Source organism: Ranitomeya variabilis, chromosome 1, assembly GCF_051348905.1.
Source record: "Ranitomeya variabilis isolate aRanVar5 chromosome 1, aRanVar5.hap1, whole genome shotgun sequence".
NCBI lineage: Eukaryota > Metazoa > Chordata > Amphibia > Anura > Dendrobatidae > Ranitomeya > Ranitomeya variabilis.
Genome location: NC_135232.1, coordinates 738,208,181 through 738,223,539, shown reverse-complemented (window position 1 = coordinate 738,223,539; position 15,359 = coordinate 738,208,181).

Below are 15,359 nucleotides of genomic sequence, written 5' to 3'. Positions count from 1 at the left end.
CTATTATTATTATTATTACTGCCTCTCTGGTAGACCGTAGATACACTGTATCATTATTACTATTATTATTATTATTATTATTATTATGTCTCCCTGATAGATACAATGTATTATTATTATTATTATTATTATCACTATTACTACTGCTATTATTATTACTGTCTCCCTGGTAGATACAATGTATTATTATTATTACTACTATTATTATTACTACTACTACTACTACTATTATTTTTATTATTACTGCCTCTCTGGTAGATAGAATGCATTATTATTATTAGTAGTAGTACTATCATTATTATTACTGCCTCTCTGGTAGATAAAATGTATTATTATTATTACTATTATTACTACTATTATTATTTTTACTGCCTCTCTGGTAGATACAATGTACTATTGTTATTATTATTATTATTATTATTATTATTATTATTATTACTGCCTCTCTGGTAGATACAATGTATTATTATTACTATTATTATTATTATTACTGCCTCTCCGGTAGATACTATGTATTATTATTATTACCATTATTATTATTATTATTACTGTCTCCCTGGTAGATACAATGTATTATTATTATTATTATTCTTACTATTAAAATTATTATTATTACTGTCTCCCTGGTAGATACAATGTAACAATATTATTATTATTATTATTATTATTATTATTATTATTATTACTGCATCCCTGGTAGATACAATGTATTATTATTACTATTATTATTATTATTATTATTGTCTCCCTGGTAAATACAATGTGACAATAATAATATTATTATTATCACCGTACTATTATTATTATTATTATTACTGTCTCTCTGGTAGATACAATGTAACAGACAATACCCAGTGCGCAGGTCGGCTCTATGTAGAAAACCTCCTTGGGCAATTCTCATGACTCTCCTCATGCCCAGCACACGCCTGGCATTACCACTTGCATTCCCTGCCCTTGGCTTTCTGTGTGGCGGCTTTCACCTTCTTGTAGGACACCTGCAATGCTCCTGGCACAAGCTCAGTAATGGAGGTGCCAACAATACTGCACAGAACTAGGTCACATGTAGTAGGACAGGCCGTGGCGTGGTTGAAGGGCGTATTCCCAGCACTCTTATTCCTGAATACCCAAAACATCCTGAATCTGAAATCAGAACTTTACTGTAACAGCGTCCATGACACGTTGGTATTGTACCTGGCACAGGAGGCATGGCGGTTTTCATGGGAGCATTGAGGTTATTTTGGCCGGCATAGAAAGCATGATGACAGTCTTTGCTGTTTACATAGAGGCACTGAGGGCAGTGTGGCCGGTATGGAGGGCGTGTGGCAGGCATAGAAAGGCTCTTATGGAGGTCATGGTACCTGGAGGGGCATTGTTAAAGGAACTGAGGCGGCATGGGGGCAGTTATTGTTATAGGGACTAGGCATGGAGGACGTAATACCAGTCATAGAGGTCTGGATGATGGCATGAGGGGCACTGACGAGAGCCATGGAGGGTGTGTGGCTTCTATGGAGAATAGGCATTGTGAGGGCATTGTAGTTGGCAAAGGGAGGATTGAGGGCACTGAGGCTGGGAGAGGGGCATAAGGAGCATCTTTTTACATCCCTTAGGACTGAATAGTTCAAGTGTGAATAGACTCCTACAATTAATGGCAGAAGGCGCAGGAAGAGCCCAAGCTCTCTTATCTACCCCACCCACGGCTCTTATCTACCCCACCCACAGCTCTTACGTACCCCTCCCACAGCTCTTATCTACCCCACCCACAGCTCTTACGTACCCCTCCCACAGGTCTTATCTACCCCACCCACAGCACTTATGTACCCCTCCCACGGCTCTTATCTACCCCACCCACAGCTCTTACGTACCCCTCCCACAGGTCTTATCTACCCCACCCACAGCCACAGCACTTACGTACCCCTCCCACGGCTCTTATCTACCCCACCCACAGCTCTTACGTACCCCTCCCACGGCTCTTATCTACCCCTACCATGACTCTTATACATCCCACCTATGGCTCTCATATACCCCTACCATGGCTCTTGCCTACCCCACCCACGGCTCTTATACACCCGACCTATGGCTCTTACGTACCCCACCACGGCTCTTATATACCCCTCCCATGGCTCTTACATACCCCACCAACTGCTCTTACCTACCCCACCAATGGCTCTTACCTACCCCACCCACGTCTCTTACATACCCTTCCCACGGCTCTCATATACCCCTCCCATGGCTCTTAACTACCCCACCCATGGCTCTTACATACCTCACCCATGGTTCTTATATACCCTTCCCACGGCTCTTGTATACCCCTCCCACGACTCTTATATGCCCCACCCACTGCTCTTACATACCCCACCCACGGCTCTTACGAACCCTTCCCACGGCTCTTATATACCTCACCCATGGTTCTTATATACCCCTCCCACGGCTCTTATATACCCCTCCCACGACTCTTATATACCCCTCCCATGGCTCTTACATACCCCACCCACGGTTCTTACGTACCCCACCCATGGCTCTTACGTACCCTTCCCACGGCTCTTATATACCTCACCCATAGTTCTTATATACCCCTCCCACGGCTCTTACCTACCCCACCCACGGCTCTTACGCACCCCACCTATGGCTCTTATGTACCTCTCCCACGACTCTTATATACCCCACCCATGGCTCTTATCTACCCCACCCACTGCTCTTACGTACCCCACCAACGGCTCTTATGTACCCCACCCACAGCTCTTACGTACAATTCCCACGGCACTTATATACCTCACCCATGGTTCTTATATACCCCTCCCGCGGCTCTTATATACCCCTCCCATGACTCTTATATACCCCTTCCACGACTCATATATACCCCTCCCATGGCTCTTACATACCCCACCTACGGCTCTTACCTACCTCACCCACGGCTCCGATGTACCCCACCCATGGCTCTTACGTACCCCACCCATGGCTCTTACGTACCCCTCCCACGGCTCTTATCTACCCCACCCATGGCTCTTATCTACCCCACCCACAGCTCTTATGTACCCCTCCCATGGCTCTTATCGACCCCACCCACAGCTCTTACGTACCCCTCCCACGGCTCTTACATACCCCTATCATGACTCTTATACATCCACCTATGGCTCTCATATACCCCTACCATGGCTCTTGCCTACCCCACCCACAGCTCTTATACACCCCACCTATGGCTCTTACGTACCCCACCCATGGCTCTTATATACCCCTCTCATGGCTCTTACATACCCCACCTACTGCTCTTACCTACCCACCCACGGCTCTTACCTACCCCACCCACGGCACTTACATACCCTTCCCACGGCTCTCATATACCCCACATGGCTCTTACCTACCCCACCAACGGCTCTTACATACCTCACTCATGGTTCTTATATACCCCTCCCACGGCTCTTATATACCCCTCCCACGGCTCTTATATACCCCTCCCATGGCTCTTATATACCCCACCCATGGCTCTTATCTACCCCACCCACTGCTCTTATGTACCCCACCCACGGCTCCTACGTACACTTCCCATGGCTCTTATATACCTCACCCATGGTTCTTATTTACCCCTCATACGGCTCTTATATACCCCTCCCACGACTCTTATATACCCCTCCCACGACTCTTATATACCCCTCCCATGGCTCTTACATACCCCACCTACGGCTCTTACCTACCCCACCCACGGCTCTTACCTACCCCACCCACGGCTCTTACGTACCCCACCCACGGCTCTTACGTACCCTTCCCACGGCTATTATATACCCCTCCCACGGCTCTTATATACCCCTCCCATGGCTCTTACATACCCCACCTATGGCTCTTACCTACCCCACCCACGGCTCTTACTTACCCCACCCATGGCTCTTACGTACCCCACCTACTGCACTTACGCACCCCTCCCACGGCTCTTACATACCCCTTCTACAGCTCTTATATACCCCTACCATGACTCTTATACATCCCACCTATGGCTTTCATATACCCCTACCATGGCTCTTGCCTACCCCACCCACGGCTCTTATACATCCCACCTATGGCTCTTACGTACCCCACCCATGGCTCTTATATACCCCTCCCATGGCTCTTGCATACCCCACCTACTGCTCTTACCTACCCCACCAACAGCTCTTACCTACCCCACCCATGGCTCTTACCTACCCCACCCACGGCACTTACATACCCTTCCCACGGCTCTCATATACCCCTCCCATGGCTCTTAACTACCCCACCCACGGCTCTTACATACCTCACCCATGATTCTTATATACCCCTCCCATGGCTCTTGTATACCCCACCCACAGCTCTTATATACCTCACCCATGGCTCTTATATACCCCTCCCACGGCTCTTATATACCCCTCCCACGACTCTTATATACCCTTCCACGACTCTTATATACCCCTCCCATTGCTCTTACATACCCCTTCCACGACTCTTATATACCCCTCCCATGACTCTTAAATACCCCACCTACGGCTCTTACCTACCTCACCCACGGCTCTTACCTACCCCACCCACGGCTCTTACGTACCCCACCTATGGCTCTTACGTACCCCTCCCACGGCTCTTAAATACCCCTCCCACGACGCTTATGTACCCCTCCCATGGCTCTTACATCCCCCATGTGGAGAAACGGGGTCAGTGGGTGCTCCCGTCCGCTGGCCCGGCTGTCTTTAGCAAGACTGCATGGACCACGGCTCATACCATTGAACGCCCGCTCTATCTCCCGGTGGTCAATACACTAGACAACACAGGGTTAAGGTAAAACAGTGTGACAATACTTTATTGAACCACAGTACACAATAGCAAACAGAACAATCCCCCCATGGCTGGAATTGCTTGGTTACATGGGCGCATATAAAATATCACTGCGTCTCCACGTATTTCCAGTATGACATGATGCCAGAGCTCCCAGGGTCACATGGGCGCATATAAAAGATCACTGCGTCTCCACGTATTTCCAGTATGACATGATGTCAGAGCTCCCAGGGTTGCTATTCCATCTGTGGATGAACGCACAGAGAAGGGGTAACGACAAGCATAAGGAGATGACCAAGAACTGTCCATAGAGTCCATACAAGGTCCAAAGCCAGTTGACACGATGTCAGAGCTCCCAGGGTCGCTACTCCATCTGTGGATGCACGCACAGAGAAGAGGTAACGAGAAGCATAGGGAGATGACCAAGAACTGTCCATAGAGTCCATACAAGGTCCAAAGCCAGTTGACACCAGAGTCACCACCTGGCTTATCTGACCATCTCCATGGAACCAGGCGACCAGCGGGTCCCAACCCTGGCTTTCTCCAAACATATCCATGGTTCAGAGATGGTCACTGAATCAGATCTGTGTCCTTCCAACCGGAGCCGAAAACCCCTAGGTTGTATCCTATAGAATCATAGATCAGTGTCCCTCGTGATGGTGCCATGATGAATTGGCTGCAGTCCTTTCTGTTGTCTGTTGGGTGGTTTGCAGAATGTCTGGCTGGTAACTCTGTGTTACTTCAGTCTCCCAGGATGTGATCTCGGAGTCTTTTTTATACCCAAGGCATGTAAGCTATTTTTAGAATTACCCAGGGTCTTTCAGTCCAACATCAAGATAAGGTAAACTATGGTGATGGGATTAAGTAGCACTATTAGCATATAAGCACAAATCAATAAACAAAGCTAAAGGTACCTTCACACTGAACGATATCGCTAGCGATCCGTGACATTGCAGCGTCCTGGCTAGCGATATCGTTGAGTTTGACAGGCAGCAGCGATCAGGATCCTGCTGTGCCAGCGTTGGTCGGAGCAGAAAGGCCAGAACTTTATTTCGTCGCTGGATCTCCCGTAGACATCGCTGAATCAGTGTGTGTGACACCGATTCAGCGATGTCTTCACTGGTAACCAGGGTAAACATCGGGTTACTAAGCGCAGGGCCGCGCTTAGTAACCCGATGTTTGCCCTGGTTACCAGCGTAAACGTAAAGAAAAACAAACACTACATACTTACATTCCGGTGTCTGTCCCCCGGCGCTGTGCTTCTCTGCACTGTGTAAGCGCCAGCCGGCCGGAAAGCAGAGCACATCGGTGACGTCCGGCTGGCGCTTACACAGTGCAGAGAAGCACAGCGCCGGGGGACAGACACCGGAATATAAGTATGTAGTGTTTGTTTTTTTTACGTTTATGCTGGTAACCAGGGTAAACATCGGGTTACTAAGCGCGGCCCTGCGCTTAGTAACCCGATGTTTACCCTGGTTACCAGAAGACTTCGCATAGTTGGTCGCTGGAGAGCTGTCTGTGTGACAGCTCTCCAGCGACCACACAGGGACGCTACAGCGATCGGGATCATTGTCTAGATCGCTGCAGCGTCGCTAAATGTGACGGTACCTTTAACCCACTCAATGTACAGTCACTATTACAGACTTAAGGTACCTTCACACTAAGCGACTTTGCAGCGAGAACGACGACGATCCGTGACGTTGCAGCGTCCTGGATAGCGATCTCGTTGTCTTTGACACGCAGCAGCGATCAGGATCCCGCTGTGATATCGCTGGTTGGAGCTAGAAGTCCAGAACTTTATTTCGTCGCTGATCACCCGCTGTCATCGCTGGATCGGCGTGTGTGACGCCGATCCAGCGATGTGTTCACTTGTAACCAGGGTAAATATTGGGTTACTAAGCGCAGGGCCGCACTTAGTAACCCGATATTTACCCTGGTTACCATTGTAAAAGTAAAAAAAAAAAACACTACATACTCACCTTCTGATGTCTGTCACGTCCCCCGGTGTCCACAGGGTTACGCGCTGCTGCCGAGAGCTCCTGCACTGACTGAATGTGTCAGTACCGGCAGCAGCGGTGACGTCACCGCTGTGCTCTGCTTTACGGCCGGCCGGCGCTGACACATTCAGTCAGAGTGCAGGAGCTCTCGGCAGCAGCGCGTAACCCTGTGGACGCCGGGGGACGTGACAGACATCAGAAGGTGAGTATGTAGTGTTTTTTTTTTACTTTTACAATGGTAACCAGGGTAAATATCGGGTTACTAAGCGCGGCCCTGTGCTTAGTAACCCGATGTTTACCCTGGTTACCCGGGTGCTGCAGGGGGACTGCGGCATCGTTGAAGACAGTTTCAACGATGCCGAAGTCGTTCCCCTGATCGTTGGTCGCTGGAGAGAGCTATCTGTGTGACAGCTCCCCTGCGACCACACAACGACTTACCAACAATCACGGCCAGGTCGTATCGCTGGTCGTGATTGTTGGTAAGTCGTTTAGTGTAACGGTACCTTTACACAGTATGTTAGATAGTATATCAGTTGGCAAGTCTGTCTTCTTGACCCACTTGAATTCACAAGCCAATATACAGATAAAAAGCCAGTTCTTTTGGTTTTGCAAAAAAATGGTTGTCTGGGAAATTAAAATACAATCTGGTTTCTTCACACCCCACCTATGGCTCTTACCTACCTCACCCACGGCTTTTACCTACCCCACCCATGACTCTTACGTACCCCACCCATGGCTCTTACGTACTCCACCCACGACTCTTATATACCCCACCCATGGCTCTTACATACCTTACCCACGGTTCTTATATACCCCACCTATGGCTCTTACCTACTCCACCCACGGCTCTTACCTATTCCATGCACGATTCTTATGTACCCCACCCATGGCTCTTATATACCCCACTTATGGCTCTTATGTACCCCACCCACGGCTATTATATGCCCCACCCATGGCTCTCATATACCCTACTCATGGCTCTTATATACCCACACCCATGTATTTCTCCCTGGGCCTCTCTGCTCAGATTATTAACCCCTTCCTGCGGTAATGAACCAAAAAACAAACATTCCTGAACTCCTGACAAGTGTAAAGTGCTAAGAAAACATCCAAGAATTCGAGAGCCGCCTAGAAGAAAAATAATCAAATTCATTGTGACGTCTGTGCATGAAATTAGCAGGAATAGTTGTATTTGACTGCTTCTGTATTAGATTGTAAGCTCCTTTGACAGCAAAAAATAAAGGACAAGATATTTAACAAAGTTGCAAAAGTTGGAACGATAAGAAATCAGGTTATTAAAGGGAATATCCAACATAGGAAAGAAAGATCTGCTTTCTTCAAATAAACAGCACCACCACTGTCCACAGGTTGCATCTGGTATTGCATCCCTACCACATTCATTTCAATGGAGCTGAGCTGCAGTACCAGGTGCATCCCATGGACAGGTGTGGTGCTGTTTGTAGAAGGTAGCTGACATTTTCCTAATTCTAAACAACCTTTCAAATCCATAAAGGTTTTTTTCTACAAAGATCATTCCTGTGCACATGTCGTATGAGGCCGCATGAGCTGTAAAGAAGGGAATCCCCCATGTCTGAGTCGAATTGCCAATGCTGAGAGATCTTCTCATAAGACTACTCCTTTAAGAAGCTTTTTTTGTAGAGACTTTCCAGTTTCTTATCTTTTTTCATATCTTAAATCCTGAGGTTCAATTTCCTATAATTTAAATTCTTTTTATCACAGATTTTCATATTTCCCACACAATTCTTCTTCCAAACCTTTAAAGAGAATCCGAGCTTTTGTCATGTAATCTGACAACAGCATGATCTAGGGACAGAGACCCTGATTCCAGCTATGTGTCACTTAGTTTACTGGGTGCAGCAGTTGTGACAGAATCCCTGTTTTCTCTGTTGCAGTTCTAGCAGAGCTCGGAATGTTTAGCTGTGTGTAACCCCGCCCACACCACTGATTGGCTGATTCCTGTGCACACTGTGCATAGACGGAAAGCTGCCAATCAGTGGTGGAGGTTTGGTTGGACACCTAGTCCGGCAGTGATAATCTACAGCTGAAAAAACACTGATTTTATTGAAATAGCAAAATACAGCCTACTAAGTGACACATCAATAGAATCAGACTACCTGTCCCTACATCATGCTGCTCTCAGACTGCATTGCAAAACCTGCTGACGGATTCCCTGCAAAACCATATTGGACCAATAATGCAGCCCACAGCGCTAAGAGAAGAGCTCAGGTCAGGGCCATACAAGCTCTGAAGCAATCTTCTGACATTTCATTATGGAGATAATTCAATATGGACTAGCCCTTTAAGTAGCTGGACTCTGGACCTGCACTTTAATTGTATCCATGTGCTCCTTTCTATGTGGTCCTGCAGCCTGGAGAAAATATCCTGTACATGTATTCTAGTGTATCATGAGCAATCACATTCCTAGAGCTTTCTCCAGAGACCTGGAAATTCCAAGTAAATTCTCTGAGAGTCCAAGTCGGCATCTGTTTGATGGGAGCGTCATAGATCTCTGGCTCAGGTCTGTGCTGGAGGAATCTGATGGCAGCTGACACTTCTAATATTAGGGCCGGTCCCATGTGATGAGTGGGGGGCAAATGTTGGAAAAAACAGATCCGGTGCAGATTGTTAAAAACTGATGCGACGGATTTGTTTTTTCGACGGATCCGGCTAGCATACCTAGATAACTGGATAAAAAAAATTTTGGAGCATGCTCAGTTTAAAAAACAGAATCCAGCGCCGGAATCCGTCATTTTCTGGATCTGGCACCTTCCAGCTCCCATAGGCTTCCATTCTACCAAACGCCGGAGACAAAAAAAATTTCGCTATGGACGTTTTTTTCCAGAAACTGGAAACTGCAGATTTGCCAGATCCGGCGAAAACCGGACGAAACGCAAGGTTATCCGGCGCAATCCGGCACTAATACAAGTCTATGGGGAAAAAAATGGATCCGTTTTTTTGAAAATTAGCCGGATTCAGCCTGATAGTGAAAACCTGATGTGTGAAAGTAGCCTCATGTGATCTGTCTGCAGAGAAATGCAATGTAAACTATAGGAACTAGGGTTGAGCGACTTTTATTTTTATAGGATCGGGTCGGGTTTCACGAAACCCGACTTTCTCAAAAGTCGGGTCGAGTGAAATCGGCCGATCCTATAAAAAAGTCGGGGTCGGCCGAAACGCGAAACCCAATGCAGTGCAATGGGATACTATGGTTCCCAGGGTCTGAAGGAGAGGAAACTCTCCTTCAGGCCCTGGGATCCATATTTAAGTGTAAAATAAAGAATTAAAATAAAAAATATTGATATACTCACCTCTCCGACGCAGCCTGGACATCGCCGCTGGTAACCGGCATCTTCCGTTCCTAAGAATGGCGCTTGAAAGACCTTTCGAATGCTTCATGGCTTGTGATTGGTCGCGGCGGCCCACGTGACCGCTGAGCGACCAATCACAAGCTGTGACGTAATTCTCAGGTCCTAAATTCCTCATTCTAGGAATTTAGGACATGAGAATTACGTCACGGCTTGTGATTGGTCGCTGAGCGGTCACGTGGGCCGCCGCGACCAATCACAAGCCGTGATGTCATCGAAAGGTCCTTCACGCGCTCATTCTTAAGAAGGAAGGCTGCCGGAAAGAAGCCGAGGGTGAGTATATTCCTATTAGGTATATACTCACCCTCGGACGCGCCCTGCTTCTTTCCGGCAGCCTTCCTTCTTAAGAATGAAGCGCCATTCTTAGGAACGGAAGATGCCGGTTACCAGCGGCGATGTCCAGGCTGCGTCGGAGAGGTGAGTATATCAATATTTTTTATTTTAATTCTTTATTTTACACTTAAATGTGGATTCCGATACCGATTTCCGATATCGCAAACATATCGGAACTCGGTATCGGAATTCCGATACCAGATTCAGAAGATCGCCGACCTCATGGCCGACCCCACACAGGGGTCGGGTCGGGTTTCATGAAACCCGACTTTGCCAAAAGTCGGCGACTTCTGAAAATGGCCGACCCGTTTCGCTCAACCCTAATAGGAACCGATCAGCAGGTCCTGGGCCATTTCTACAGTCCTGGCCAAACCCTTTCTTTACCAGGTGCAAAGACTGTTGGTGCTGGTTTCTCTTCTACCACCCAGCTCCTGCGGCATATGCCCCACCATGTTCCCAACCATGCCTTGTTACCTGACCAATACATCTTTATGGAGATTTGGTTATTCTGTTCACACCTATTTATCTTGATTTCCCTCTCCCAGGCCCATCTGTCCTCCTCCTTCATATCCCTGTCTTCTTTCTCCAGATCCCTCTGTCCACCTCCAGACCCCTCTGTCCTCCTCCAGACCCCTCGGTTCTCTTCCAGACCCCTCTGTCCACCTCCAGACCCCTCGGTTCTCCTTCAGACCCTTTGTCCTGCAGACCCCTCTGTCCTCCTCCTTATTGTTCCTCTGTCCTCTTCCAAACACTGCTGTACTCCTTTCATACCCCTCTGTCCTCCTGCAGTCCTCTATGTCCTCCCCCAGATCCCTCTGTCTTCCTCCATATCTCTATTATGTCCTCTTCTAGACCCCTCTGTCCCCCTACAGACCCCACGGTCCTCCTCCAGGCACTTCTTTCCTCCGCCTTCACTTCCCTCTGTCCCCTGCAGACTCTTTCTCCTCTTCTAGACCCCTCTGTCACCTTCACACTCCTCTCATCCTGCAGCGGACCCGTCTCCTCTTTTGTCCTCCATGGTCTTCCAATCTCTCCTTTTCCTCTCCAATGTCTCTTTCAGACCCCCATGTCCCCTCTAGAAACTTATTTGCCGAGATAATATCAACTGACGATAATCTGATGTGTGAGGCCAACATAAGCCTTATTATAGTGAACGAGGCAAAACCTTGAGGACCTAGAGAAAGCATGATTGTGCATCCCTGATTCCACACTTGGTGGACAGGAACCCTCTTAATAATCAACTACCCTCCATAGTTATTTATTGGCAGTGGCATGTGTCTGTGCACATTGTATGTGTTCCGAGCACTATAGGGTACAACATAGAGGGAGGTCAATGGAAAAGACATCATCCAACCCAAGGCCACCCCGGCTCCACAGTCTGCTGGTATCAGGTATGACGTGGTGCTCCTTGGCTTCACACATGTGGACACAGCTTTCATCCATACATTCTGCTTCCTGGAATTCCCATTGTGGAGTAAAGTGAATGAAGTCAGCCATTACCGTAAGAGGAGATGTGAGGTCGACCTTGTCCTGTGCTCCTGCTGTCACGTAGCAAAACCGATAAGAAAAATTCCAATGTGTGAATATATTACCAGCTCCTCTACATGACACCAGTATATCTCGTGGCCAGCTCCAGATCACATTCCGTCTTGTTCTCACCCACCGCTCGTTCCATTTAGGAAATGTCCCAATGAGATAGCTGAAGGTGTCAGGAGGCGACATGTATGGTGCTAGCGGAATTAATAGCATGCAATATGGCAGATAGACTCAACACTTGGACGTGTAACACAAGAGCGATGTCTTACCAAATACTGACATGTTTAGGAATCATTGATTATTTTACAACGGTCAATGGAAGTAACTAATAGTATTGTCTTTCATAGGCATTTACATAATGTACAGTGCAGCTCACTATTATTGGCACCCCTTCATTTTCTTCATAGCTTGTACAATATATTCAGAAAAAAATGTAAATGTACCAAAGTTATATCCTCAGGATTTTTTAATTAGTGGTGCAACGTAATACAACAATAAAACAGAATAAATAACAATAAAGGCCCCCTAATTAATAGTTGGTTGTTCACCCTTTGACATTGATGACGGCCTCCAAACGTTTCTTGCAGCCATCTAGAAGCTTCTTGCTCTTTTCCGCTGGTATTTTCTCCCACTCTTCGTGTGCAGTTTCTTCAAGCTCTTGAATGTTTGCAGGGTTCTTTTTCCCAATGGCAGATTTCAGCTCACCTCAAAGATTTTCAATGGGATTGAGGTCAGAATTAATTGACGTCCATTTATTGTTTTTCAACAATTCCTGTGTACTTTTGGATGTGTGCTTTGGGTTATTGTCTTGCTGGAGGACCCATGATCTTCGATTCAAACCAAGTTTTCTTACACTGGGTAGGACATTGTGCTCTAAAATCTCTTGATAGTTCTGCTTTTATGATTTCTGTAATAAGGTCAAGTCCATAGGTACCAGACACAGCAAAGTAAACCAACAGCATTACGGATCCTCCACCATGCTTACCTATTGGTAGGGTGTTCTTTTCCTTATAAGTAGAGTTGAGTGAATTTCTTCGGATTCGGTTCTGAATACGATTGGCAGTGAATATTGTTTTTGCAATATTCGAACAAAGCCGAACGTCATTAGAGTCAATGGGAGTAGAAGTGTCTGAAAATGTTCATAACTAGTGATGAGCGAATATACTCGTTACTCGAGATTTCTTGAGCATGCTCGGGGGTCCTCCGAGTATTTTTTAGTGCTCGGAGATTTAGTTTTTCTTTCTGCAGCTGAATGATTTACATCTGTTAGCCAGCATAAGTACATGTGGGGATTCCCTAGGAACCAGCTTCTAACTATAATGGATCTGTAAAAACTCTTGCTGACTTTTGAATATAATAAATTTCAGTTTGTTTGTCTGACAAAAGGGAATAAAAATACCAATGGAGAGGACGTGCTGGCAGCACAGGAGTTACGCTGCATTCACCCCTCGGGCTGTGGGACTCCCGACTCAACAAACCCAAAATGACAGCCTAAAACATCATGAGACTGTCAAGTTTGGTTCTGGAGAGATGCAGCTAGCCTACGCATTGCAATCTGTACTCGGACCATGACACATGATATGCGACAATTGACAACCAAATATGTTGTAGTTTCTACACAGAGGCTGTATTTGGCTACCAGGGGTCCATAATGGTGTCCCAGCAGAGTTAACCCTTCCTTTAAAATTTGCTTTTCTAAATTATGATCAAAACAGTCCAACATGGTGTCCTCTTCTATGAGCCAATACAAGGAGCACTTTGGTGAAAGGATGGTTTGGGAATTGCAGCATCGAGACTCTGCAATTGTATTTAGTCAGCCACCAATTGTGCAAGTTCTCCCACTTAAAAAGATGAGAGAGGCCTGTAACTGACATCATAGGTAGACCACAACTATGAGAGTCAAAATGAGAAAACAAATCCAGAAAATCACCTCGTCTGAACTGGCAAGCATTTGGTCATTAGCAAAAGTAATTTGTTATATATCCTTTGTTGGCAATGGCAGAGGTCAAACTTTTTATGCAAGTCTTCACAAGGTTGGCACACACTGTTGTTGGTATGTTGGCCCATTTCTCCATGCAGATCTCCTCTAGAGCAGTGATGTTTTGGGCCTGTCGCTGGGCAACACGAACTTTCAGCTCCCTCCAAAGGTTTTGTATGGGGTTGAGATCTGGAGACTGGCTAGGCCACTCCAGGACCTTCATATGCTTCTTACGAAGTCTCTCTTTCGTTGCTCTGGCAGTGTGCTTGGGATCATTATCATGCTGAAAGACCCTTCCATGTTTCATCTTCAGTGCCCTTGCTAATGAAAGGAGTTTTGCACTCAAAATCTCATGATACATGGCCCCATTCATTCTTTCACATACACGCATCAGTCGTCCTGGTCCCTTTGCAGAGAAACAGCCCCAAAACATAATGTTGCCACCTCCATGCTTCACAGTAGGTATGGTGTTCTTTGGATGCAACTCAGCATTCTGTCTCCTCCAAACATGACGAGTTTTGTTTCTACCAAACAGTTCTACTTTGGTTTCATCAGACCATATGACATTCTCCCAATACTCTCTAGCAAACTTCAGACCGGCCTGGACATGTACTGGCTTAAGCAGGGGAATACATCTGGAACTGCAGGATCTGAGTCCCTGGCGGCGTAGTGTGTTACTGATAGTAGCCTTTGATACAGTGGTCCCAGCTCTATGCAGGTCTTTCACTAGGTCCCCCCATGTGGTTCTGGGATTTTTGATCATTTTGACCCCACGGGGTGAAATCTTGCGTGGAGCTCCAGATCAAGAGAGATTATCAGTGGTCTTGTATGTCTTCCATTTTCTTATTATTGCTCTAACAGTTGATTTCATCACACCAAGCTGCTTGCCTATTGCAGATTCAGTCTTCCCAGCCTGGTGCAGGGCTACAATTTTGTTTCTGGTGTCCTTCGACGGCTCTTTGGTCTTCACTATAGTGGAGTTTGGAGTGTGACTGTTTGAGGTTGTGGACAGGTGTCTTTTATACTGATAACAAATTCAAACAGGTGCCATTACTACAGGTAATGAGTGGAGGACAGAGGAGCCTCTTAAAGAAGCTGTTACAGGTCTGTCAGAGTCAGAAATCTTGTATATTCTTAGGTGACCAAATACTTATTTTCCACCATATTTTGCTAAATAAATCTTGCTAAATCAGACAAGGTGATTTTCTGGATTTGTTTTCTCAATTTTGACTCTCATTGTTGTGGTCTACCTATGATGTCAATTACAGGCCTCTCATCTTTTTCAGTGGGAGAACTTGCACATTTAGTGGCTGATTAAATACTTTTTTTCCCCACTGTACATTTTCCTGGATCAAT